General features: G+C 44.5%; 1 long non-coding RNA gene across 2 annotated transcripts in view; it reads left to right on the top strand.

The window, feature by feature from the left end:
* LOC126996607 (uncharacterized) overlaps nucleotides 1–26444 on the top strand; it is a 112957-nt gene that overhangs the window by 17020 nt on the left and 69493 nt on the right. Inside the window, exons 3-5 of one of the 2 annotated variants that reach the window (XR_007751296.1) lie at nucleotides 18304–18384; nucleotides 19556–19697; nucleotides 19843–20613. This is a non-coding gene — a long non-coding RNA (uncharacterized LOC126996607). Of the gene's footprint in view, nucleotides 1–18303; nucleotides 18385–19555; nucleotides 19698–19842; nucleotides 20614–26444 lie in introns of those variants that run through there. The other variant, XR_007751297.1, reaches the window with a different exon arrangement.

Below are 26444 nucleotides of genomic sequence, written 5' to 3'. Positions count from 1 at the left end.
ATAGGATTTGCTCACACACACACACACACACACACACACACACACACACACACACACACACACACCGCACCGTCGTCCAGCAGTAGCCACAGTTTGCCTCACTATCTTCTACAATTGGTCCTCACTATCGTCTACAGTTTACTTTCACCATCCCCCTCAGTTTGCCTTCACCATAGTATACAGTTTACCTTCATCATAGTATACAGTTTACCTTCAGCACTCGCCAGCAGAGCAGTCGTATCTTTGTTCTCATCGTCGCGGGTCGCTGGTACCTTCCCGCGTCTTCGCTGAGTGGCTGAGGCGGAGGTGACTCTCTTACAACAAACCCTCGCTGCCAGCACTACGGGATCGGTATTCTCAGACTCTTCCACCTCTCACGTCAACAGGAGATTAATCGGGTTTTCATGAGTGTTTTTCCACGTTCATGGTAGAGAAGAAAGGTCACTCTACCACTAGGGCCATAAAAGTACCGCTGGAAACGCCCAAAACTCCCACGAAAGTCCTGTCTAATGTGAGTGTGTGTGTAAGCGGCGGCGAAGCGTTTGAGAATATGGCTCCAGGGTCGTTACTCAGCTGCCACTCTCGTCCCAGGAAGCTGCCCGCCTCACCTGCCCCGGCCAATCTCGTTTTCACAGGCGGCGCGTCAACGGCCTGCTCGCGCCCCTCCGGCAGGAAATGGTCAATGGCCCCCCGGAGCGTCGTGCGTTTGAGGGAAATATACTTCGGAATTGAACGCGGGGAAGGAAATATCAAATTCATTCCCACCCTACCGAAGGCTACACAGCGGCGGGATTTATGATTATAGCTTTCCTGGGTGGAGGCGGCGGCGGCGAGGAAGAGGAGGAGGAGGCATGGTTCAAGGGAAATGTGGAGTGTTGCGGAGTTATTGATAAACTTTTGGATAACTGTTCGGTATCCTTGTGTCCCTCCGTATTGTTGTAATTGGGTGGCTGTGATGTTATTTATTATTGTCAATATTATTACTAGTTCTTCTTGTTCTTGTTTTTATTCTTGTTGTTCTTGTTCTCTCTCCGCTGCCCCCCCTCCCTACGTCCCCCACCTACCCCCTCACATAATTCTATTCCTGGAAGGCGTAGTTACGTAGTTGTCCGCTAAAGATCTCAGAATAGCACACGATGTGGACGCCTTTTATTTTTCTACAACAATGGAAGCAGCTTAACGGCAACAAAAATAGAGAACAACAACAACAACAACAACAACAACAAAATTCTATACGCCATACGAAGTTGCTCTAACTATGATAAACAAGTGAAAGACAAAGGTTCAAGCAATGATATATTTTTGTTTGTCTTTCTAAACACATTCAGATACTTCCTCTCGCGTTCAAATGGGTAATTACAGTTTGATTAATCCTCTTATTGTTTAATCATAAGGGTGTTTGCGTGTAATTCAGGATGGGGTAGTCAAGGGGAGGTCGCTTTATGGTATCAGTATCCGTGTTCAGGGAGTTATTGTTGATTGCATGATAACTCCTGTCAGCGGTGATTTTTGTACGTTGTCGAGTGTGTAGGATCAGGCAAGGGATAGGGGAGAGTTTGGGAAAGTTATGCTATGAAGAGGAGAGTATCAAGACACCTCTCCACCCGAAATTGACCTCTCTTTTGACCACTCGTTCTTTTTCCTTTCGTTCGGAGCAGTGTCTAGCGGGCTTTTTGTCGTTGTTGTTTCTGTATTTTGCCCATGAGCTGCCTTCCTTGCTATAAAAAAAGATGTCAGAAGATTTACGTGTTGATATTCTCCTTTTCTTTTTTACTTTGTGTCTGTCTATCTGTGTCTGTCCGCCTGTTTGTCTGTCTGTGTGTGTTTCCGTGTTTGTTTGAGTGTGTGTGTGTGTGTGTGTGTGTGTGTGTGTGTGTGTGTGTGTGTGCGTGTGCGTGTGTGTAATTAATGAGAAGGATTTAGGAGGGTAATTTCTGTCGCGGCACAGCACATAAAACATAATGGCGTCCTAATCGCTGTACTCTGAAGGCTGACTCACTTTAATGATATGTCACCCAAATAGTAACAGCAATAACAACAACAATGGCACTACTACTACTACTACTACTACTACTACTACTACTACTACTACTACTACTTCTACTACTACTACTACTACTACTACTACTACTACTACTACTACTACTACTACTACTACTACTACTACTACAACTACTAACAACAATAATAATAACAATAACAATATCTCTAAAACTGATCTTGCTACTCAGGTGTTTCATTATGTTTCCGTTATCATACTTACCTGTCTATTCTAATGACTTAATACTTACCTTTTAATCGCTCGTTAACTTCTAATTGTCTTAAAGATCGCAGTCATCAGTAGGAAAGTTAATTGGCTTGTGTATCGTAATTAGGTAGTGGCACTGTGACCAAAAGGTTCGTAACTAATCATTGAACAGAAAATTTCGTGTTACGTTTTATCTTCTGGAGCGTTTGACGGAGAGGGTTAGAAACTGTAGTGCTGCGAATTTACCCCATCCTTGACTCTTGCCGGGAATCGAACGTGCGTCAAGTGGTCATCATGCAGGCGAAATGTATCAAGAACTTTTCGTCGTTTCCGTTGCATACGAGAACAGAGTGAGCGGTGAGCACGGTGTTGTACGTAACTTTGTGGCCGAGACCACGACCAGTGCAGACAGTCGGAGTTTGATAATTGTTGTATGATTAATATTATTATTAATATTATTTTTATTATTATTATCATTATTATTATTATTATTATTATTATTATTATTATTATTATTATTATTATTATTATTATTATTATTATTATTATTATTATTATTATTATTATTATTATTATTATTATTATTATTATTATTATTATTATTATTATTATTATTATTATTATTAGGCCTTAGTAGTAATAGTGGTAGTGGTAGTAGTAGTAGTAGTAGTAATAGTAGTAGTAGTAGTAGTAGTAATCGTAATAATAATAACAATAAAAAATAATAATACCGAAAGGGTAAAATATATAAGTATTTTCTTTCTAGAGCTTTTGAATCTCTCGTTAACAGCAAAGTTCTTAATTGATTATCTATCAATTTCTGACCTTCATTCTAATCGCCGGTATGGGTTCTGCAAGGGGCGTTCTACTGATGACCTTGTCTTCCTAATTGACTCCTGCTCATCCTCTCGTAGCCGTTTCGCTTAAAACATTTGCTGTTTCCTTAGACTTCACGAAAGCTTTTGACAGAGTCTTCTTCATAGCTTTGCTTTCTACACTACCCTCTTACGGATTCCATCCCTCTCTCTGTACTTTTATCTCCAGTTTCCTTTCTGAGCGATCTATCTCTGCTGTGGTGGACGGTCACTGTTCTTCCCCCAAACCTATCAACAGTGGTGCTCGGCAGGGTTCTGTTCTATCTCCCACTCTTTCTGTTGTTCATTGATGATCTTTCCCAAACAAATTGTTCTATCCACTCCTACACCGATGACTCTATCCTGCTGTACTAAACATCAGATCCTCCCATTAGGAATTACAAGACTCAAGGTTTGACTCTAATGAACGCTTAACTTCAGACCTTGCTATCGTTTATGAATAGGACAGGATGAACTTGGTGTCCTTAAACGCCTCGAAAATTCAATTTCTCCACCTGTCAACTCGACACAATCTTTCAAACACCTATACTATGGATGGGGATTTCTTTCCTTTCTTTAAGATAAACAGCTTCATCTAGTACCCTTTTATCAACTGGTAGATCTCCATTCCTTTCTCTGTCCTTCCTTATAGCACCGGGGCACGCTTTTCCCTTCTCAGTATGGGTATGTGGCGCCCACTCTTGAACAGGTCAGGTTAGAGTAGGTTAAGTTAGGTTAGATTTAATTAGGTTTGGTTAGGTTAGGTCAGGTTAGGTCAGGTTAGGTTAGGTTAGGTTAGGTTAGGTTAAGTTCAGGTAGGGTAATTTTGAGTGGGAATCGCAATGAGTGTATTTTCCAGAGTGCCCCGTGGTTAGTTTCCAAGCTATAGACAGTCGAGCGCCTTCACCCTGGGACCACATAGACTTAAAAGATTGGTAATATGCTATCGGGGCCGACCACAAGACTCAACGATGGCAAGCACACAGAGACCAAAGACCTTAAAATGAAAAACTGGCTTAGTCCCATTCGTTACAGCTCCCCTTCCTCTCTCATCTCTCACCCTCCTCACCCTCTCGCTCTCCCCTTCTTTCCCTTTTTTCACTGTACAAATCCGTATAGTCAGTCATCTTTTTTCCCTCACATTTCCTCACTGACGACTCAATTCACCACACAACGGACGCCATAACTCTCTCACCTTTCCATGTAAATCCAGGTGTATTCTGTATCCGGGTTGACCCTTTTTGATATATTCTTGGATGTTTGTGGCAATCAGTCTCCGGACGAAGCGAAAAAGTCACGAGCTTGATAAAAGATAGAGAATATTTTGGGATGGTTAACACAGAGAGGCGAAACGGTCCACCAAAGCCACAGGGAAGCACGGTGTTACTTGTGTGTGTGTGTGTGTGCGTGTGTGTGTGTGTGTGTGTGTGTGTGTACGTGTGTGGGTGCGGTGATTGATAGTTTAACACTCCCTTTATCGTGCCTTAAGCGCCGTACACACACACACACACACACACACACACACACGCACTCGCACACACACACACACACACATACACGGGGCCGCCGCCAAACGTTTATGTGCCAAAATATGTTATGACAGGGGCGGAAAAGTGCCATTAATCGTTCACTCTGTATAGGGGAAGGTATGGGGGAGGGGGGAGGGGAGGGGAGGGGGGGGGGATTGAGAGGGGAGGGAACCAACTATTTCTTATTCTATTCACATTTTTTTTTTACGCTACTCTTCATTGCAAGCATTTTTCTTTGTCTCGTTCACTTCCCCATTCTTCTTCCTTCTCTCCTTCTGTTTCTTTCCCTCCCTCAGTCCATTCTTCGTTTCCTTCCTTCCTTCCTTTCATCCCTTCCTTCTCTCCTTCCTTCCTTCCTCCATCCTTCCATCCCTTAATCCCATCCTTCTTTCCTTCCTTCCTTCCTTTCATTCCTTCCTGCTCTCCTTCCTTCCTTCCTCCATCCTTCCATCCCTTAAACCCATCCTTCTTTCCTTCCTTCCTTCCTTCCTTTCATTCCTTCCTGCTCTCCTTCCTTCCTTCCTGCTCTCCTTCCTTCCTTCCTCCATCCTTCCATCCCTTAAACCCATCCTTCTTTCCTTCCTTCCTTTCATTCCTTCCTTCTCTCCTTCCTTCCTTCCTCCATCCTGCCATCCCTGAATCCCATCCTTCTTTCCTTCCTTCCTTTCATCTATCCTTTCCTCCATTATTTTCTTCCCTCCCTTCCTCCCTTCTCCCCTCCCTTCCTTCCCTCTCTCCCAGAGAGTGATGGCAATATTTTCACCCTCGTATATCTCCCGGGCGGCGGTGGATGGAAAACTGCTTTGAATAAAAATGTAATTTGGAATTTACCGTTCAGAGGGAATATGACAGCCATTCTGCGGAAGCCTTACATTAGCGGCCCTTGTGCGGCTTGCTGCGGGGGTAGTGGTGGTGGTGGTGGAGGTGGTGGTGAGAGTGGTGGTTAGATGCTGAGGATTTGATGCTCTGATGGCGGCGGTGATGGTGTTGATGGTGGTGGTGAGGATGGATGCAGTGGTGGTGATGGTGGTGATGATGGTGGTTTAGGATTTGATGGTCTGGTGGTGTTATGTTGGTGATGGTGATGGAGTTGAAAGATTGTGTTGGTGGTGTTCTCTGGTGATGGTGGTGGTGGTGATGGTGGTTTACGGCGTATTTAATGATGTTATGTTGGTGGTAATGTAGAAAACAAAATCGTGGTTGGTGACAGTGTTGCTGATGATAGTGGTAATGGGAGGGTTGGTGATGGAAATAGTGTAGCAAATCTGTGGTATAGTGCGGTGTGTGTGTGTGTGTGTGTGTGTGTGTGTGGCTGGCTGGTGTGGAAGTGTGCAATAGTGTGGTGACTCTGTGGTATGGTACGTTATTTGTGTGCCTGGCTGGTGGTATAAAGGGTGTTGGAATGTGCTCCAGTGAAGAAGGTAAATATTCTGAGGAGCTTTGTATGTGAGGGTTATTGGATGATGCTGGAGAGGGCAAGGGCAGGAGAGGAAGGGGAGGGCAGAGAGGATGGTGGAGGTTGAGAGGGAGGCTTGCTTGAGAATGAGGTAGAGAGAAGAGATGGAGAGGAGGAAACTTGAAGTGGAAAGTAGCATGTAGGAAGGAAAAGGAGGCGGAGTAGAGGAAAGATGAAAAGGAAGATAAGGACATAAAGGAAGGGCCAGGACGCTGAAAAGAGGAAAGATAAAGTAGGAAGCTGCATGACGGAAGGAAAAGGAGATGGAGTAGAGGAAAGATAAAAAGGAAGGTAACAAGGATATAGAGGGAGAGGACACTGGAAAGAGGAAAGATGAAGCTAACACGAAGACCATAAAAAAAGGAACAAGAGAACAACAATGAAAGTTTAGACAGTAGTGGATAGAAGAGGAGGGTCATTGGACAGACGAAAGGAGACGTGGAGGCGTGGAGATGGAGACACGAATACTAGATATATAGATAGGTACACTGTAAAAAAAATTCTGTAAATCTTACAGAAAATTCACTGGCAACCAGGCTGCCAAACTTTTTCCGTAAAATTCACAATTATCTGTAAACAAAAATTTCCGTAAAAATTGACAGCTTTTCTGTAAATGGTGTCCCATAATTCTTAATTTTTTACGGGATTTTACAGGATTATTTCTGTATACCATTTACCGGAATTACTTGTAAAAGAAAAGGATAAAATGTATTTCTCAATTTTATTGTATTTTACTAGAATTACAGTAATGGCCAACATTATTTGTAGTTTACAGGAACTTGTGAACAACTTATAATATCAATTTTTAAGAAATTTATAATTAATTTGATATATTGAGGTTATATCCTGAATTAACAGCAATGTTTTTTATGATAACAGTAACAATTTTAAAAGTAAAATGCAGTAATCTCTCCAATATCCATCCTAGTTATAAGCCAAAGGGCCGTCCGGATAGGGCTGCGCCGTAACCGGAAAACGTACGAATAATGACTTACTCTCCGAATAGTGACTCTTACCCTCTGGATAATGACTCTTACCGTCCGGATAGCCAACCGGACAGCTGCCTGGACATGATGAGTCCAGATACTGACAGTCCAGATACTGGAGAGATTGGTGTACTACAGAAACGTGACTAGAATAACTTACATCTACTAGTACACTTCGAGAACCTTTTATGAATATGAAATATTCTTTTCTTATTTAACAGATCTTGAGTATCACACATCCACCTGATGTGGAAAAATAGAAGTACAAAAATATTTTTTTTCCTCACCTGAACTAAAGTATATAAAAATAAGTTCACTGTTTCCAGTATCCCCTATCCACTAGTCCCATCACCCACCCCTCCCCTATCCACCAGTTCCATCACCAACCCTTCCCCTATCCACCAGTTCCATCACCAACCCTTCCCCTATCCACCAGTCCCATCAGCAACCCTTCCCCTATCCATCAGTCCCATCACCAACCCTTCCCCTATCCACCAGTCCCATCACCAACCCTTCCCCTATCCACCAGTTCCATCACCAACCAATTTCCTATCCACTAGTCCCATCACCTACCCCTCCCCTATCCACCAGTCCCATCACCAACCCTTCCCTTATCCACCAGTCCCATCACCAACCCTTCCCCTATTCATCAGTCCCATCACCAACCCTTCCCCTATCAACCAGTCCAATCACCAACCTTTCCCCTATCCACCAGTCCCATCACCAACCCTTCCCCTATCCACCAGTCCCATCACTTACCCTTCCCCTATCCACCAATCCCAGAACCTACCCTTCCCCTATCCACTAGTCCCATCGCCAACCCTTCCCCTATCCACGAGTCCCATCACCAACCCTTCCCCTATCCACCAGTCCCATCACCTACCCTTCCCCTATCCACCAGTCCCATGACCTAACCATCCCCTATCCACTAGTCCCATCACCTACCCTTCCCTTATCCACCATTCCCATCACCTACCCTTCCCCTATCCACCAGTCCCATCACCAACCCTTCCCCTATCCACCAGTCCAATCACCTACCCTTCCCCTATCCACCAGTCCCATCACCAACCCTTCCCCTATCCACCAGTCCCATCACTTACCCTTCCCCTATCCACCAGTCCCATCACCTACCCTTCCTCTATCCACTAGTCCCATCGCCAACCCTTCCCCTATCCACCAGTCCCATCACCAACCCTTCCCCTATCCACTAGTCCCATCGCCAACCCTTCCCCTATCCACCAGTCCCATCACCTACCCTTCCCCTATCCACCAGTCCCCTCACCTACCCTTCCCCTATCCACCAGTCCCATCACCTACCCTTCCCCTATCCATTAGTCCCATCACCGACCATTCACCTATCCACCAGTCCCATCACCTACCCTTCCCCTATCCACCAGTCCCATCACCTACCCTTCCCCTATCCACTAGTCTCATCACCTACCCTTCCCCTATCCACCATTCCCCTCACCTACCCTTCCCCTATCCACCAGTCCCATCACTAACCCTTCCCCTATCCACCAGTCCCATCACCTACCCTTCCCCTATCCACCTGTCCCATCACCAACCCTTCCCCTATCCACTAGTCCCATCACCAACCCTTCCCCTATCAACCAGTCCCATAACCTACCCTTTCCCTATCAACCAGTCCCAACACTTACCCTTCCCCTATCTACCAGTCCCATCACCAACCCTTCCCCTATCCACCAGTCCCATCACCTACCCTTCCCCTATCCACCAGTCCCATCACCTACCCTTCCCCTATCCACCAGTCCCAACAGCAACCCTTCCCCTATCCACAAGTCAAATCACCTACCCTTCCCCTATCCACCAGTCCCATCACCAACCCTTCCCCTATCCACTAGTCCCATCACCAACCCTTCCCCTATCCACCAGACTCACCACCAACTCTTCCCCTATCCACCGGTCCCATCACCAACCCTTCCCCTATCCACCAGTCCCATCACTTACTCTTCCCCTATTCACCAGTCCCATCACCTACCCTTCCCCTATCCACTAGTCCCATCGGCAACCCTTCCCCTATCCACCAGTCCCATCACCAAACCTTCCCCTATCCACCAGTCCTATCACCTACCGTTCCCCTATCCATCAGTCCCATCACCTAACCATCCCCTATCCACTAGTCCCATCACCTACCCTTCCCCTATCCACCATTCCCATCACCTACCCTTCCCCTATCCACCAGTCCCATCACTAACCCTTCCCCTATCCACCAGTCCAATCACCTACCCTTCCCCTATCCACCAGTCCCATCACCAACCCTTCCCCTATCCACCAGTCCCATCACTTACCCTTCCCCTATCCACCAGTCCCATCACCTACCCTTCCCCTATCCACTAGTCCCATCGCCAACCCTTCCCCTATCCACCAGTCCCATCAACAACCCTTCCCCTATCCACCAGTAACATCACCTACCCTTCCCCTATCCACCAGCAGCATCACCTACCCTTCTCCTATCCACCAGTCCCATCACCTACCCTTCCCCTATCCACCAGTCCCATCACCTACCCTTCCCCTATCAACTAGTCCCATCACCAACCATTCACCTATCCACCAGTCCCATCACAAACCCTTCCCCTATCCACCAAAAGGTTCATCACCCCGGCATCAGTATCGATGCCAGGAGTCACAATAAGCAATATGCATGGCAAATAACATGAAAAAACACTTAAAACGTATATTCAAGGCTATTGGTGCATCAGCAACGAAAAAGTATTACGTTCCAAGTATTTCATGAAGCATTACATCGAAGACAACCGCTTAGCAACGAAGAAAAAATTGCAACATTTACAGTCACCATGTATTTCGAATTACAGTATTTTATCTATTTCATTCCATCATGATAAAATACTATTTAGATAATATGAAGGGTATTCGTGTCTCAGCACACAGTCAGTATTGCATTCCAAATGTTAACAAAGCCTCAATCAAGAAAATCAAGCCATCGCAAAATGCATGTCACATATAACAGTCGTATCTGTATTCTCGGTTACAGTTATTTCCTGTTGGTGTTTACGGGAAAAGTTCTGTAAAAACAACAGATTTTTTTTACAGTGTAGATATAGATAGATAGATAGAGAGCGAGATAGCGATCGAAAGAGCGAGTCCCCAAAGGAAGCTAAAGAAAGTAAAAGGTTATGAAGGTAAAAATCAAATGAAGTAGAGAACAATGGACAACAAAAGGTGGAGACACAGATACTAGATAGATAGATAGATAGACATGCATATATATATATATATATATATATATATATATATATATAGAGAGAGAGAGAGAGAGAGAGAGAGAGAGAGAGAGAGAGAGAGAGAGAGAGAGAGAGAGAGAGAGAGAGAGAGAGAGAGAGAGAGAGAGAGAGAGAGAGAGATGTGTCCCCAAAAAGAATGCTGGAGAAAGAGTGAGAGGTTATGAAGTTAAGAATCTAATGAAGTAGAGACCAATACACAATAAAGCAACAGTAGTAGACACGGGAGAAAAAAAGGAGACACCGTGGTAGCGGAGGCGGCAGGACTTGGTTGGGTACGTGTCAGAAGAATGGATGTGAGGAGGGAGAGAGTGATTGCAACGGCGGGAAGCGAGGGACAGCCGCGGGGAGGATGGGATAGGATGAGAAGGAGGAAGATGGAAAGGGAAAGGGGGGAGGAGGGGAAGGGGGAGAAGAAAGAAGATGGAAAGGGAAGGGTGAAAGGAGGAAGATGGAAAGGGACGGGAGAGGAGAGAAACGAATAGGAGGAAGATGGAAAGGGAAAGGGCAGGAGGGGGTGAGGAAGGGAAGGGGGTGGAGGAGGGGAGAGGAGGAAAAGGCGACGGAGGAAAATGGAAAGGGGGAGGATGGGAAAGGAAGAGAAAGAGGAAAATGGAAAGGAAAGGGGGATGAGGGTAGAGGAGGGAAAGGGGGACTATCACCAGTGGGAGGACGGAGGGGGGGGAGGGGGGGGTCAACCACGAGGGGAATCGCCGGGTCTGGCTATGAAACTTTAAAAGCTCTTCCTCGGGTGTGACGTATGGGCGGGTCGCGGGTCGTCCGTCACGGTCAGGCGCGGGGCGGGAGGCTTGGCGTGAGGCCGGAAGGCGCGCCCACAGCGGGGACACGAATTTTTTAATATTGTAATGTTCGACCATTTTTTCCTCTATTATGGCTTGGTTAACGAGAGGTGTGGAGGAGTGATACAGGGATGACACAGTGTAGATCCGTTATGTTTAGTTCTGGGAAATCATGAAGCAAAGACATTGTGAAGTTAGACTAATTTTTCAACGATTTTTGGCTTGGCGAACGAGGCTTGTGGAGGAGTAATACAGGAATGACGGTGTAGATCCATTATATAGGTTGTAGTTCGTGTAGGTGTGGGAAATTGTGAAGCAAAGACAAATAACGCAGCGGGGAGAGACAAAGGGAAGGGAAAGGGACGGAACGGGCGCTACAAAAACACCAGGGCAGGGGGCAGGGACGACGTCGTGACTGGGAGAGAGGGTGAAGGGGAGTAAAGGCAGCGAGAAGGAATGGCTAGCAAGGTGAGACATTAGGTGCGACGGTGCGTGGAACATTCTGCGGGGCGCTAATGAAAGGTAACACATACCCAGGCCGCGTCACATCAATATTCCGCCGCCGCATGTGACACCTCGCTCGTGATTGCAAGTTGTGTTTCAGCAGCGACGGCAAACAAAGCTCCCACGGGGTGTAACGAAGCGGTTCACCTGGCCAGCGGGTGGTTTGTGGTGTCGGGAGGCGGGGGACAAAGGCTCCAGTGACCTGTGGCGGCGAGCAGCTACAACACGGCAGGCGGGAAGGGGAGGTGCTTAATTGGCAGATACGCTGTGTACCGCCAGGGTTCACTCGGCGCGGGCAGGACTCTAGCGGGTAAACAAGGGGACAGGTGTTCAGACAAGGCTCGCTGCCCTGGAAACACGTGATACCAGGCTGCCTGTTAGTGTAGGGGCGGCAGTGGTGCTCGGCTTTCAAGGATGTCGCTGCCGCCCACCTTGCATCAGTTAGTAATATTTGTTAACATATCGTATACAATGTATGGTTTTGTGATACCAGGCTGCCTGTTAGTGTAGAGGGGACCATGTTACTCGACTTTTAGGTATTCTACTGGCGCCCACCTTGCATCAGTTAGTTGTATTAGTTAACATAACATCTGCAATATGTGGTAATCAAAGTCTATAATATCAATTGACGAAATTTTCGTAATCTGAAGTACATGCATGTTAACGAAGAAGTAAAATCTAGTCATTATGTGCAATCCACGTTGTTGTTTTATTTGCAGCAAGGGAGGCAGGCAGCTCAAGTGAAAAAAAAAAAGAAAAAAAAACAGGAACAAAAAGGGCCCGCTAGACGTTGCTCCACCAAAAGTAAACAGAGTGAGAGGCCAGAAGAGAAGTCAATTTCGGGGAAGAGAGATCGCCCTCTAGTACATATATTAGGTACCAAAGAGGGCGAAGATAAGTACGGTTAGCTTCAGGTGCTCCGTGGGATGGGTGATTGCTGGCGGAGGGCACATCACAAGCCATACATAGACTGATGGAGGACTAGCCTTGATCCACAAAGGCGCCGCGGGGATTTCAGGGTTCTCGAGCTGGCCAGAGACGATGAACCCATAGTAGATGATGGCAACGTGATACACATACTCCTCTATCATGGATCTGAGGACTTTGTGAGAAGCTGTATTTTGGAAACGATGGGCCTCATAAAAAATAAAGAAGATAAGAAACTAGGATGGTGATCTCATACCATAGCTTGTAGAGACTGTTGCGTGCGTGTGTGTGTGTGTGTGTGTGTGTGTGTGTGTGTGTGTGTGTGTGTGTGTGTGTGTGAGGGGAGGGGGATTTCTTTCTGTATTTGCCCCTATCTGTGTCTGTTTTCTGTCTGTCTTTATTTGTTTGTGAATGTCCATCTTTATCGACATTCATTACTTTCTTTCTGTTTAATTCTTTTTCTTTTTTCTTTTTTTCTTTTCATAACTGTGTGAGGGGATTTCTTTCTGTCTTTCCTTCTATCTGTGTCTGTCTGTCTGTCTCAATATTTGTCTGTGTATGTCCATCTTTATCGACAGTTATTACATTCTTTCTTTTCCTTTTCTTTCCTCTCTCATTTTTATTTTTAATTTTCTTTCTATTTCATAACTTCCCTTCACCTTTTCACCACCCTGTTTGGCCTCGGCGAGCTTGTTTTTCCCCGCTGTCGAACTTTGACCCTCACACTGACAGCTTTCACGTGAACAGGCTGGAAGGGCAGACTGACGTGGGCAGCATTTTCCCTTTGTTCTTTGGAGGATAAACACTTGCGGCTTTTGGCAGGCGAGGTTGTGGAGTGTAAATCAGACGGGTGTGGAGTGGAAAATATCAAGGCAATATGTGGAATCATGGGGTGTGAGCTCTTTCGTTCACTTTAGCCCAGTTTTTAGAAGGCCCCCTCGAAGTTGCGGCGCCATGAAATATACCTTAATAAATCAACCAGTAAAATCCTCGTCGTGTATTCGGTGTGTTGTGATGTGAAAGATCAATCTCAGGAACAGCGTCCTTTGCCCGTCGTCGAGTGACTTATCGGGAGAAATTTATAAGGGCAGCAACGCTTTTACTGACGAAATCCCTCACGAGTTGAATTTATGAACGAATCAACCATTTTTCTTAACTTGAATGCACAACATGTGTGATTTGCAACAGGACAGGTAAATAAACGACTCTTTTATGTGCTTCCTTCTGTTGGTTTGGTCTGGTATTCATTTATATTGCACCCGAAATCAAAACGATAATGCGATTTTACTGTAGGGGACAACAAAGACTTTTTACTCCTCTTTACTATTACTATTAACTACGGCTCTTTATTTTTTACTATTATCATTACTCTCTACTGTAAAATATATGTTGATCTTAATGTCAGCATGGTGTGAATTTATGCTGCGATTCCGGACCAGCCAAAACACTGCTCTGGAAAGTCGGCTTTAGGCACGGGCGTGTGAATCTCAACAATGACAAAAGGACGGAGGGAGGGGAACAAATTTTGACAGTACGCCAGCCCCGCCGGAGCACCATGTTACCCCTGGAGGGAGGGAGGGGACGGGGGCGGCGGCGGGTGTTGGGAAAAGTGCCTACGACCAAATCTGATGGAAGCAGACTTTGTACGCCGAGAAGGTATATGATATTTTTCGATTCTGGAACTGCCTGCCTTCCTCCCATTTTTCCCCCGCGACTTGCACGGAAAAGGGGGACTGTCAGGTCGCCTCTCTAAAGCTGCAGGATTGGTACAGAGCGTTTCCTATCCCGAGCACTTGTGAACCTGCGACAACTGTGTATAAAGAAGACTATACTGCAGGAATGGCCGTGTCGCTTCTGAATCAAGGGCCTTATTCTTGAACACTACGGCGCCCAAGCACACACATTTGACAAGGCTTTGGTAGGCGTTTTGGGCATTTTCAGGGGTAGCTTAATGACCCGGCTGGTAGTGTGACCTTTCTTCTGTACCATGAATGTGAAAAACTCCTCATGAAAACCAGATTAATTTCCTTATCGGCCTTTGAAAAGAGCTGATGTGAGCGTCGGAAGTGTCTGACAATACCGACTCGGTACTTTGAATTCAGGTAGGGTATGTATGTATGTTCTCCTATTTGTACTCTGGAATATCGGGTTAAAGTATAAGAATAACAATTCCCAAAAGTAAAGAATGTTGTAATAGTACATATCCACACTTCAGCTTAATTTTCAGTAGTTATTTACCGTGCTACGAATGCTGGTTGAAAGGGTGCTACTCCCTGACGAACTTGTGTTATTATTTGAGACCTTAACGACGAATGGCTGAATATGTATGGGTAAAAAAGTATTAACCTTGTGTGTATCTATCTGTCTATCTATTTCTCTATCTATCTATCTATCTTCCTATGCACATACACTCATACAAACACATACATCAACCCTCACCCTCAGACTAGCTACGTCTTCTCGGTAATTTGTAAGAGTGTTCCTGTGTAAAGGATGAAGGGATAAGTAGATTAACTCGTTAACTCGAATCGTGAACGGAATATATTCAAATATGTGAACGTAACGCGCCTTGCTTGTCGGGTTGCTTGAGTGAGAGGGCGAGGCGCGCATTAAGCGTGGGGAGGGCTCGAGCAGGGTTCTGGGAGTGACAACAGAGAAGAGAAAGTGATGCAACAACCCGGAGACGAACAAATTGGAAAGGCTGAGTAGGTGGAGGAGAGCTGATGAAACAGACTCTTCATCACTCATACAGGAACATGAGGGCGTAGAAATATGCATACCTTGAAAATAGAAAAGAGGAAGTGATGTAAGGACGCGGAGGAGCCGAACAAATTGGACAGACTGAGTAGGAGAGCTGATGAAACAAACTCCCCATCACTCGTCCGTCTGACAGACAATACAGGGGCATAAGTGTGTAGAAGCATGCATACCCTGAAAATCTACACGTGGATGGTCCCCCCAGACACGAAAGAGGGCTGTGGCAAGCTGTGTATTAGTATAAGAGATGTACGCGTGGCTGCCGTAGTCAGTTTGGGTGGGGCCCGAGCCTCAACACAGCGCTGCCCCATCACCTCCAATACATCACCCTCTTCCTCATATGTTATCTACGTACTATTTGATATTGTGTATCGAATATTCTGTATACATTGCCAGGGGACTACCCGAATGTGCCCCGCCGAAACTGACTTCATAGCTGAGTTGGACAATAGATAAAAGAGATTGATAATGCCGTGCATGGTCATATTAACAGTGAGACAAATATCTTATGTAGAGGAAGGGTGATGTTGGCAGTTTATTGAAAAGGAGAGAATAATTATGCTTAGCTGAAAGAGAGGAAAATTGAAAAAGAAGAGGAGGATGGTATAATCTCGTGTAATGTAGAGTAAGAACGTTGGCAGTTAATTGAAAAGGAAAGGAAATGTTATGCTGAAAGAGAGGAAAAATGAGAAGGAAGATTAGGAGGGCGGTATAATTTTCAGGCGTGTTCAGTTATTAAGAGAAAGTGAATCCTCCTCGCTTAGTGAAATCATTAATTCCTCTAGGGAGCCTGTTAATCTTTATCTCTCTGTCTCTGCGTGTATGTTTGTATATATTTATTTTGTCTGCACGTTTATAGACAGTGTGATCAATCCATCTACATATCTGTCACTCTCTATCCATCACTCTACCAATCTATCTTTGTCTATCTATATCTGTTTGTTTGTGTGTATGACTGAATAATTTTTAATATATGCATGTATAGATAGATGGATGGCTAAACCTATGCACGATTATATGTATGTATGTATGTATGTATATATGTATGAATGTAAAAATGTATGCGAAAATAGCTACAAATTTATCCATTTATCATACCATGTGCATGTATAAACTTGTATGTATGGATGTGCACCGGCCTGGCTATGACATTGTGCATGGCTGGAGACCCTTAACATTTTATGAACTACGCCATAATATACACACGGAAAACATGACTGAAACTTGGAACCCCAAAATAACAACACAATAACACACATAAAATTGAGTTACGCGTAATAGTCCGCATGTATGTATGTATGTGTGCATGTATCAAATCTGTCTGTATCTATCCGTATGTGTGTGTGTGTGTGTGTGTGTGTGTGTGTGTGTGTGTGTGTGTGTGTGTGTGTGTGTGTGTGTATGCATATATATATATATATATATATATATATATATATATATATATATATATATATATATATATATATATATATATATATATATATATATATATATATATATATATATATATATATATATATATATATATATATATATATTTCATGAACCAGTTTTATATATTTTGTCCCGCCATGACCGTTGCCATGCCGGAATGTGTTTTGTTAAAAATTGCAACACTTATTAATAAATCATTATCGAGGAATGCGTTATCTGCCTCAACAACTTCGGAAATTGGCTTTTTTTCCCTCATAAATAATGACGTGATTCTCCCCAACAAGCCCCTACTTTCCGGGATTTATTAATGGCTGTTGTTTATGATGATGGTTGTATGGACGTATGGTTAGTTGAATGTCATTGAATTCGTGTATTGTTTAGCTGCATCTGAACAATAGTAATTTAGTGTTATGGTAAACGTGACAATTTTAGTGGTCCACCATCGCTTATCAACAAAGCTATATCATCAAACTCGGCACCAAGTACATATTTTCTTATTTTCGCACTCGCTAGGACATAGAGAGATAGACAGATAGATAGATAGACAGATAGCTAGATAAAAACACTAAATGATGTCGCACGAATAAGTCTTAAAAGAGAGAAAAGAAACTTGTCTTTTTGTTCTTTGTGGCTGTTGTTGCCTCACCTCTGCTCCACTTGAAGGCTCTTTCTTGCGGATATCCTAAACTAGTCACTTGGGTTGCCTGGCAGGTTTGCGCGCCCCGCTGCCGGCAAACTTCTCCAGGAAACGAAGGGCAGAGGGCCGCGGAGAATGGCCAATGAGGGGCTAAAAATGCCGAGACATGCAGCAACAGTTTGGGCAGAGAGCGTCGGGGAGTGAAGGGAACAAGGCGAACACGTATTGACTTAATGGCGCGAAAGAACGTGGTAAAGGATAATAGGATGATAGTGATAATGATGATAAAGTGAGAAACGTGATTAATGGTGATAGAATGATAGTGATAATGACGTAATATTTTTCTTTCTTGTCTTTGCCCCTGAACTGAGTCCTTTGCTGTAAAAAAGAAGGCAAACATTTAAATTCGAAGTTCTGACAAGACGCGTAGCAGCAGCAGCAGCAGCGAGGAAGACGTTACGAGAAAACAAAGGCGGGGAGAGGAGGAAAAGAAGGCGCGGCCTGATCCATCGCCCCTCGCAGCACACTCGCATACCAGTTCCTCTTGCACGCGGCCGCTGGTAATACGAAAATGAACGTGGTAATGCGAGAAGGATGCCTGGTAGCCCTCCTTCCTTCCTTCCTTACCGCCTCTGACCCCCTTTTCCTTCCTCTTCCCCCTCTTCTCACTCCCTCTTCCTCCCGCTTACCAGCCGGCGAAGTGACGAACGATGAAGCTACACACAGGCTGGTCTTGCCCACTCCTCCTCTCCCCCTCCTCCTACATTTTCATTTGTTGCAGATGCTGTATTTGTTGTTAGAGTTAAAATACTACTTCCTTCCTGAGAATATATGTATCTACAATGAGAAGAGCGGTTATATTTTCAGTAACTTTGATACATTAGTAACATGGCGCATCTCTTCATCAGAACCCGAGGGCATCTTAAGACTCCAACGGCCTCTGGATGCGGCGCTCCTTCTGGCCTCCGAGGAAAACCGGCCGCTGATGAGTGAGTGTTCGCTTGCATTCTTATTCATGTTAATTTATCCATCCATTACACCACATGCAGGGGGGGGAGAGAGAGAGAGAGAGAGAGAGAGAGAGAGAGAGAGAGAGAGAGAGAGAGAGAGAGAGAGAGAGAGATTGGATAACAAGATAACATGTCCTGCAATATATCACGGCGTTGAGATATATTAAGTTTTCACGGGCTGGTTTGCGGGCCGGCGGTGAGTGAGTGTGTGTGTGTGTGTGTGTGTGTGTGTGTGTGTGTGTGTGTGTGTGTGTGTCGCTCGTCTCATATTTGGGCTCTACTCGGTTCGGCGCGCCCTTTATGAGCTGTTTTGAGAGTCACTCGAGTCGCGGCGAAGGGAGTGTGATTAATCCCCTCATAGGAAATATTGGGTAAGAGACGATTTATCACACGTCGAAGACCTTACACATACTCTCCCTTGCCTACCCTCTCTCGCCCTCTTCCGTTTCCTACCCCCTTCTCTCCTTCCATTCCCCTTCCCCCCCCTTCCCCCGCTCCTCACTGCCTCACCCTTCTCTATCACCCTCTCTCTTTTTCCACTTTCCCTCTCGTCCTCTCCCCACCTCATACTGTTCTACTCTTTCCTACCCCCTCCTCTTTCCTTCCACTCTCCCTCACTTTCCCTCTCTTACTCTTCCCCCCTCACCCTAACCCCCTTTCTCTCTTTCCACTCTCTCTTGCCTACCCTCTCTCGTCCTCTTCCTCCCTCCCTCCCTCGCACTGTCCTTCCTGCCCTCTCCTCTCCTCTCCTTCCGCCACAAAACCTTATCCTCTCCCCTCTCTCTCTCCCTCTTTCACTGCCTTCTACCCTCTCCTCCTCCTTCTCCTTCTCGTCCTCCTCCTCCTTCTGAACGTTTCTCTCCTCCCCCTTTCGTCAATTTCTCTTCCGTACTTTTATGATCGTTTTTAGTCGTATTCCTTTGTTTATTTTTCTAGCCCCATTTTGTTCTTGTTCTTCATGTTCCTGTTCTTGAGCTTTTCCTTGTTGTTTTTCTCTCCCTCTTCTCTCTCCTCCTCCTCCTTCTCTTTCTCTTCCTCCCTTTCTCCTCCTTCCCCATCCTTCCTCGCACCCCCCCCTCCCCCCCTCCCCCCCCCCCCCTTAGTAAGTGTGGGTAGAACTGATGTGTTTTCGCAATGATCGTTATGAAAGGGTGTTGGACGAGGCGTGAAAAAGGAGGCGAGGAGGAAGTTTAGTAGGAGAAAAGGAGGAGCAGAAAAGAACTTAAGAAGAGAAAGAAAAGAAGAAAAAGAAGAACAAGAAGAAGTAGAGGATTCGAAAAGTGGGAAGTCTGGTAAGAAACTACGTAATATTTTTTTTTGTATACTATCTGATTTCGAACATTGTATATACTAAATAACCTAAGACTGAATTATCCTTTTGATATTACGTGTGAGGTGACCAATAGTAATTTAGTTAACACGTATAATGCTTTCTAGAGGCGTCTGGTGTTCCTGAAGACGGAGAGAGAGGGAGAGGAAGAGGGAGAGAGAGGGGGAGGAGTTGCTGACTGGCGCTCCCACGGCAGTCTCTCGGGATCAATTTGCTCTCGAGGTCATGTTTCTTGCGGCGAGCAGATTGTGGGCAGCGAGCGAGGTGTTGCAGCGTTGGGTCCGGCAACACTTGACATACTTCTTGGCTCTTTGTTACTTCATGGCCAATATTTTCTTGCAACATTATCATCTCGTTGTTGTTGTTCTTGTTCTTCCTCCCCCTCTTCCTCGTCTTCCTTCTCTTCTTTCTTTTCCTCTTCCGGTAACACTTGAAATACTCGGGTTTTCATAACATCCCAGCCAATAATTTTTAGCAACAATATTATTTTAGTGTTCTTCTTGCTCTTTTCCTTCTTATTCTTCCTCAACCCCACTGCCTCCTCTTTCTTTTTTCTTCTTCCTCCTCCTTCACTCCTCTCCTCTCCTCTCCTCTCCTCTCCTCTCCTCTCCTCTTCCTCCTCCTCCTCGTCCTCGTCCTCTGCCGTCACCACGTCGTCACAACCCATCGGCCTTCACGTTGGCTGTGTACCTGGCCATCAACACCTCACCTCTGCCTTGGACGCCCCTTGAGTCTTTCTCGGCGGCAGGTAACAGGCTTGCCCTCGTCGCCTGTCCCGCCGGAGTGTCCACTAAATTGCTCGCCGTCTCCTTCCGCTTCCGTCCCCTAGCTGGAAAATATTCATAGTTTTTTTTTTTTTACAATAAAGGAAGCCGCTTTTTTTTTGTTTTCTTCCTCCTCTTCCTCCTCCTAATCGAAAGAGTAGGAAAGCAAAAAAAAGAAAAAAAGAAAATAAGTGATAACATACATCACAAAAATACATAAAGTCAGTTCTAATCAATCACACGAGAAATCCAATTACCTTAATGAGAAACATAAAAAGCTCGTAATCATAGCAATGAAAATATAATGAAGGTAATTAGCAGTACACAAATTACATATATATATATATATATATATATATATATATATATATATATATATATATATATATATATATATATATATATATATATATATATATATATATAAGTATTTCCTGTGTAACTATTAAAGGTATAAATGTGTGTGTGTGTGTGTGTGTGTGTGTGTGTGTGTGTGTGTGTGTGTGTGTGTGTGTGTGTGTGTGTGTTTTTGGATGTCTGACTGTCTGTGTGCCTGTCTGTCTGTCCGTATATCTGCATCTGTCGGTGTTTTTCGTGTGCGTGCTTCCTTGTGCCCCCACCCGTCCCTCCAGCCCCTCCTTCTCGCTCTCCAGCCCCACCGCCCCCTCCGCCCCCCTGGAATGTGAGGGAGCGCGTGCGCGGCATTGGCTTTGCGGACGAGGCGGGTCAGACTTGTATATGTGTGTCCCCATGCCTCGCTGTGTTATACGCGGGGCCGCGTGTGTGACCGGGCCTCGAGCTGCCTGCCTCTCCCTCTTCGTTTTGTTCTTTCCTCTATTCAACCTGTCTCTGTCTCTCTCTCTTTCTCTCTTGGATATATTTAGTACAAATTCCTTACCTACTGCGTACAGACAAGGCACAAAACTCGAAGTGTACAGTAGACTAACGAGAGGGATATGTGCTATTGGGTATGTTTCTGTCTGTTGCGAGTCAAGGCCGCGAGACTTCTGTAAGGTGCGAAAGGTCGAAGATAAAACAATAGTCTGCAAATATTTATTTTATGCATTATAGTTATTTATTGTTTTCCGACATGTGTTATCTATTACTAGGTGCCTCTTATATTGTTGTATTTACTTATTCATTTATCTATTTGTTTAAGTTCCGCAAAAGCTGAAGTGAGTGTACAGAAGAGTACTATCAGGCGTCACTCATTCGCAAGGGTCAGTTTACACGCTCCTGGTAATGGCAGTTTATATATCATCCTCAACTCGGGTGCAGAAGTAAATAATTTTGCTTCATAGACCTCGTATCGAGAAATCTTTGCCTCATGAAATCTTATAAGCAGAAACTCCACGAAACTAAACTTGAATATATAGAAAATGGAAAATAAGAAACTCCATGAAACTAAACTTGAAATAGAAAACGAAAACACCACCACGCTTCGTAAACTTATGAAACGTTAAGCAGAAACCTCGTAAAACTAACCAAGAAAAAAAAATAATAATGATAATCAACGGACACAAAGAACAGCAAACTGAACTGAGCAAATACTAAATTGGAACCCAGCGGCATAGAGAGCGTCAAAGGCAGAGCAGCGCCATCAATAGAACTCGAGGCGACCATCATAGCTTGTAGGCCTGTAAGGGGGGAACTTTCTGCACCGGGAAGATCACTATGGTGCTTTTAGAAACTCCCGTCAGACCTCATTTCGAACACGGGGTACACGCCTACACGTTCGGTTCTGGGCCCCCACCCGTCGTCTTCCTTCCCCTTGATCTGCTCCCTCTCGACTTCCGCTTCCTATTCTGCCTCCTTCTCCTCTGCCTCCTCACCTTCCCTCTCTCGAGTTCCTTCCCCTCCTCCCCCTCTGTCTCCTTTTCAGTTACTTTCCCTCCGTTCCCATATGCAATTTTTTTCTCTTTCCTTCCCTCCGTTCCTTTCTCATCTCATCCTTGTCTTATTTTTCCCTTCCCTTCCCTTTCCTTCCGTTCCCATATGAAGTTTCCTTTTACCTTCCTCCCCTCTTTTCCCTTCCCTACCCTTCCCTTCCCTTCCCTTCCATTCTCTTCCCTTTCCTCTCCTTTCCTTTCCTTTCCTTTCCTTCCCTTTCCTTCCCTTCCCCTCCCTTCCCTTGTTAAATTGTTCTTGAATTAGTAGAAGCTGTTCGGTGTAGGCCACGTCAAAAGCCTCTTTATGTTATGAATCCATTGAGGAAAAAGTTTGTTGGCGTTCAATTTTCGGGCAAAGAAATCTAGTTCGTGGCATATGCTCTTCGAGGGCTTCAGTTTTTAAGGAGTTTTGGAAGTAAGTATTAGGAGCTTTCAACGGAGCAGTCGCTTAGTTATTATTACTTGAGTTAGGACAAAAATGGAAGCGAAATATAGCGCAGAGCCGTAGACTATTTCGAGATTTGGTGTTTACTATTCTTTTCATTCTTTCTTTTTCTTTCGTTTTTCTTTTTTTCATTTCTTTTCTTATTTTTCTTCTTTTCTTTTTCGCCTTGGCTTTTCTTTCTTTTCTCCTCATTTCTTTTCTTTTCTTTTACTTCTTTTTTTTTTCTCTTGTCTCTTATATTCTTTTTTTTTCTTTCTTACTTTGTTTCTTTATTTCTTTGTTTCTTTTTTTTTACTTTCTTTCCTTTCTTTCCTTCTTCCTTTCTGTTAACGAGTCTTGTTGCATGTAATATTTTTTTTTACAATATTTCAAATCAGACCCACTAAGAAATACTGATTCCAAAAAAGGTTAGTTTCGTCATCGATTCAGTTTTCCTTAAAAGCTTGAAACGACATTATGTAGAACAAGTTATACAAGAGGAATACATTGGAAGAAGTAAGGTATTCATGCTCTCTCTCTCTCTCTCTCTCTCTCTCTCTCTCTCTCTCTCTCTCTCTCTCTCTCTCTCTCTCTCTCTCTCTCTCTCTCTCTCTCTCTCTCTCTCTCTCTCTCTCTCTCTCTCTCTCTCTCTCTCTCTCTCTCTCTCTCTCTCTCTCTCTCTCTCTCTCTCTCTCTCTCTCTCTCTCTCTCTCTCAGAGTCATGCCTCAGCCTTGTATGTTTTTCGATAAATATTTGCGCGCCTGTTTTGATTTATTCATCGGCCTGAGATTTATATGCGCGTAAATATTTCACTAACACTGCCTCTGGGTGACGCTGCTCCTGCCCCGTCCTCCTCCACCGCCTCGATCTCCCTCCCATTCGGCCACCTGCCCCTCTGCCTCCTTCCCCTCCCACCTCGACCTCCTCCTTCCTACCCCTCTGTCTCCAGTTTTTCGTTTCACATTTCAAATTCCTTTCCTTCCGTTCCCATATGCATTTTTGCTTTTTCCTCCATCCCCTTCATTCCATTCCTTTCTCGTTTCACCCTTTTCTTGATTTTCCTTTCCTTTTCACTTTCCCTCTTCTTTCTCTTGTTTCCTTCCCCTCCCTTCCCTTCGTCTACCTTATCTTCTTTCCCTTCCCTTTCCTTCCCATCCTCTTTTCTTCCCATCCTATTTTCTTCCATATCCTTTCCATTCATTTCATCCCCTCTCCTTTTCTTTCCTTTCCTTTCCTTTCTTTTCCATTCCTTTCCTTTTCCATTCTCTTCCCTTTTCTTTCCTTCCTTTCCGTTTCCTTCCATTCCTTTTCCTTCCTTTCCTTTCTCTTCTTTTCCTTCTCTTCCCCTCCCTTCCTTTTCTTTTCTTTCCTTTCCTTCTCCTTTCTAATCCTTTTTTTTCCTTTCCATTCCTCTCCCTTTTTTCTCTTTCCCTTCCCTTTCATTCCCTTCCCTTCCCTTCCCTTCCCTTCCCTTTCCTTCCTTTCCCTTCCCTTCCCCTCCCCTCCTTTCAGTTCCTCTACCTTCCTTTCTCTTCCCTTCCCTACCCTTCCCTTCCCTTCCCTTCCCATGCATTCCCTCTCGTATTGTTGTGATTTCTTCTTTTCTTTCTACATTTCCTTTTCTTTCCTCTCCTTTCACTTCCCTTTCCTTCGTTTCCTTTCCTTTGTAAAGCTCCCTAATTTATTGCTTTGTTTCCTTCCTCTGTTTTTCTTTTCTCCATGGACGTTCGTGTATGTGTGTCCTCAATCAACTGTTCTGTTTTTCCTTTTTGATTTTTGTTTCCATTTGTTGTGGTCTTTCTTTCTTTCTTCGTTTTGTTATAAATCTCTCCCTAACTTTTATGTTTTTATTTTATTTTTCTCTCATCCATTGTTTTACGCTGTTTTTTCTTCTTTCTTTTTTCTTTTCCTTCCTTCCTTTCTTTCTTTCTTTCATTCACTCATTCATTCATTCACTCACTTATTCATTCTTTTCTCTTTTTTTCTTTCTTTCCTTTTCTTTCTTTCATTATTTTTTCCCATACATGTTGACGTTTTTCCTTCCTCCTTCCTTCCCTCCTCCCTTTCTTCCTCCCTTCCTGCCTTCCCTCCTTCCTTCCTTTCTTCCTTCCTTTCTTTCCTTTCTTTCTTCTCTCCTTCCTTCTTACCCTTTTCTTTCTTCCTTCCTTTCTTTCTTTCCAAAACTTCATACGCCACTTACCTTTTTCTCCCACATCTACTTCAGTCACTCCTTTGCCCTTCCACCACCACCACCACCACCACCACCATCAAACCCCCCATCTCCAATATCCACTCCTCACCTCACTTCCCATCCCCCTATTTCACTCCGCTATCTCTCTCGTACTCTTTGCCTGCCGTCCATCCCCATTTATTTCGATTTATTCCCCTCCTCTTTTTGCCAGGCTTGAACACACTCCACACATTTAGTTGTCACGGGATGATTTGCACCGGAATATCGGGGAGAAGGGGAAGGAGGGGAGAAGGTGGCGAGGGAGGGAGGTAGAATGGTAGGTAGTTAGAGGGGTAGGTAGGTAGGTGGGTGGCAATATTGGGTATGAAAGGGAGGCGGTGATACTAGAGGAGGAGGGAGAGAGGTAGTGTGTGGGTAAATAGTTAGTTAGTTAGTTAGTTAGTCAGTTAGTCAGTTAGAAGCATTTAGGTATTAAAGGGAAGAGGAGATGCAAGAGTTTTTAAGAAGGTAGGTAGGTAGATAGAATGAGGGAGGGGTAGCTCGAGAAAGGGAGGCAAGCAAAGAGAAAGGGTATAAAATAGGTAAATAGGTAGGTAAGCAGATAGATATGGAGAGGAAATGTAGGAATGTTGAAAAGTGTGGAAAAGAAGTGATGAAATGCAGGAAAGAATAAAATAAGCAATGCAGAAGGGAAAGGAAGAAAGATAAGTGAAGAAGGAACATAAAAAGCACTTGAATTATTGTCCAGGAAACTGAGCAACGCCGTGGAAGGATAAAAGATAAATGATAATGCCTGAGAGAAAAAGAAAAGTGAAGATTATGATAAAAATAGATGGCACGGAGGAGATAAATGAAGGAACAGAGAAATAAGAGGATAATAGAATAAGAGACGAAGGAGGTAGGAATGAAGGTTAAAAAAAAGAGATGACAGACAAAATTAACGAAATGCCAGAAAATCGAGAGAACGAAGAGAAGATGGAGGGAATGAAGAAGGAAAAGATGAAATAATAAAGAGGAGGAAAACGGAGAGAAAGAGTGAGTCAGAGAGAGAGAGAGAGAGAGAGAGAGAGAGAGAGAGAGAGAGAGAGAGAGAGAGAGAGAGAGAGAGAGAGAGAGAGAGAGAGAGAGAATCGACGGAGGAAATGCTCGGAGATAGTGAAATCTGAAATGCTCTTACCGTAGAGTTTTGCAACGAAATAACGAAAGATACATAGATTTACATATATGGTCAGAACACACAGACCTATAGAGAGAGAGAGAGAGAGAGAGAGAGAGAGAGAGAGAGAGAGAGAGAGAGAGAGAGAGAGAGAGAGAGAGAGTAAGGAAGGTAAAGAAGAAGAAAGAGGATAAAGAAATGATGAGGGACGGCGAGGAGGAGGAGGAGGAGGAGGAGGAGGAGGAGGAGGAGGAGGAGGAGAAGGAGGAGGAGGAAGAGATTGT

Source organism: Eriocheir sinensis, chromosome 10, assembly GCF_024679095.1.
Source record: "Eriocheir sinensis breed Jianghai 21 chromosome 10, ASM2467909v1, whole genome shotgun sequence".
NCBI lineage: Eukaryota > Metazoa > Arthropoda > Malacostraca > Decapoda > Varunidae > Eriocheir > Eriocheir sinensis.
This window is presented reverse-complemented; position numbering and strand designations above follow the sequence as displayed.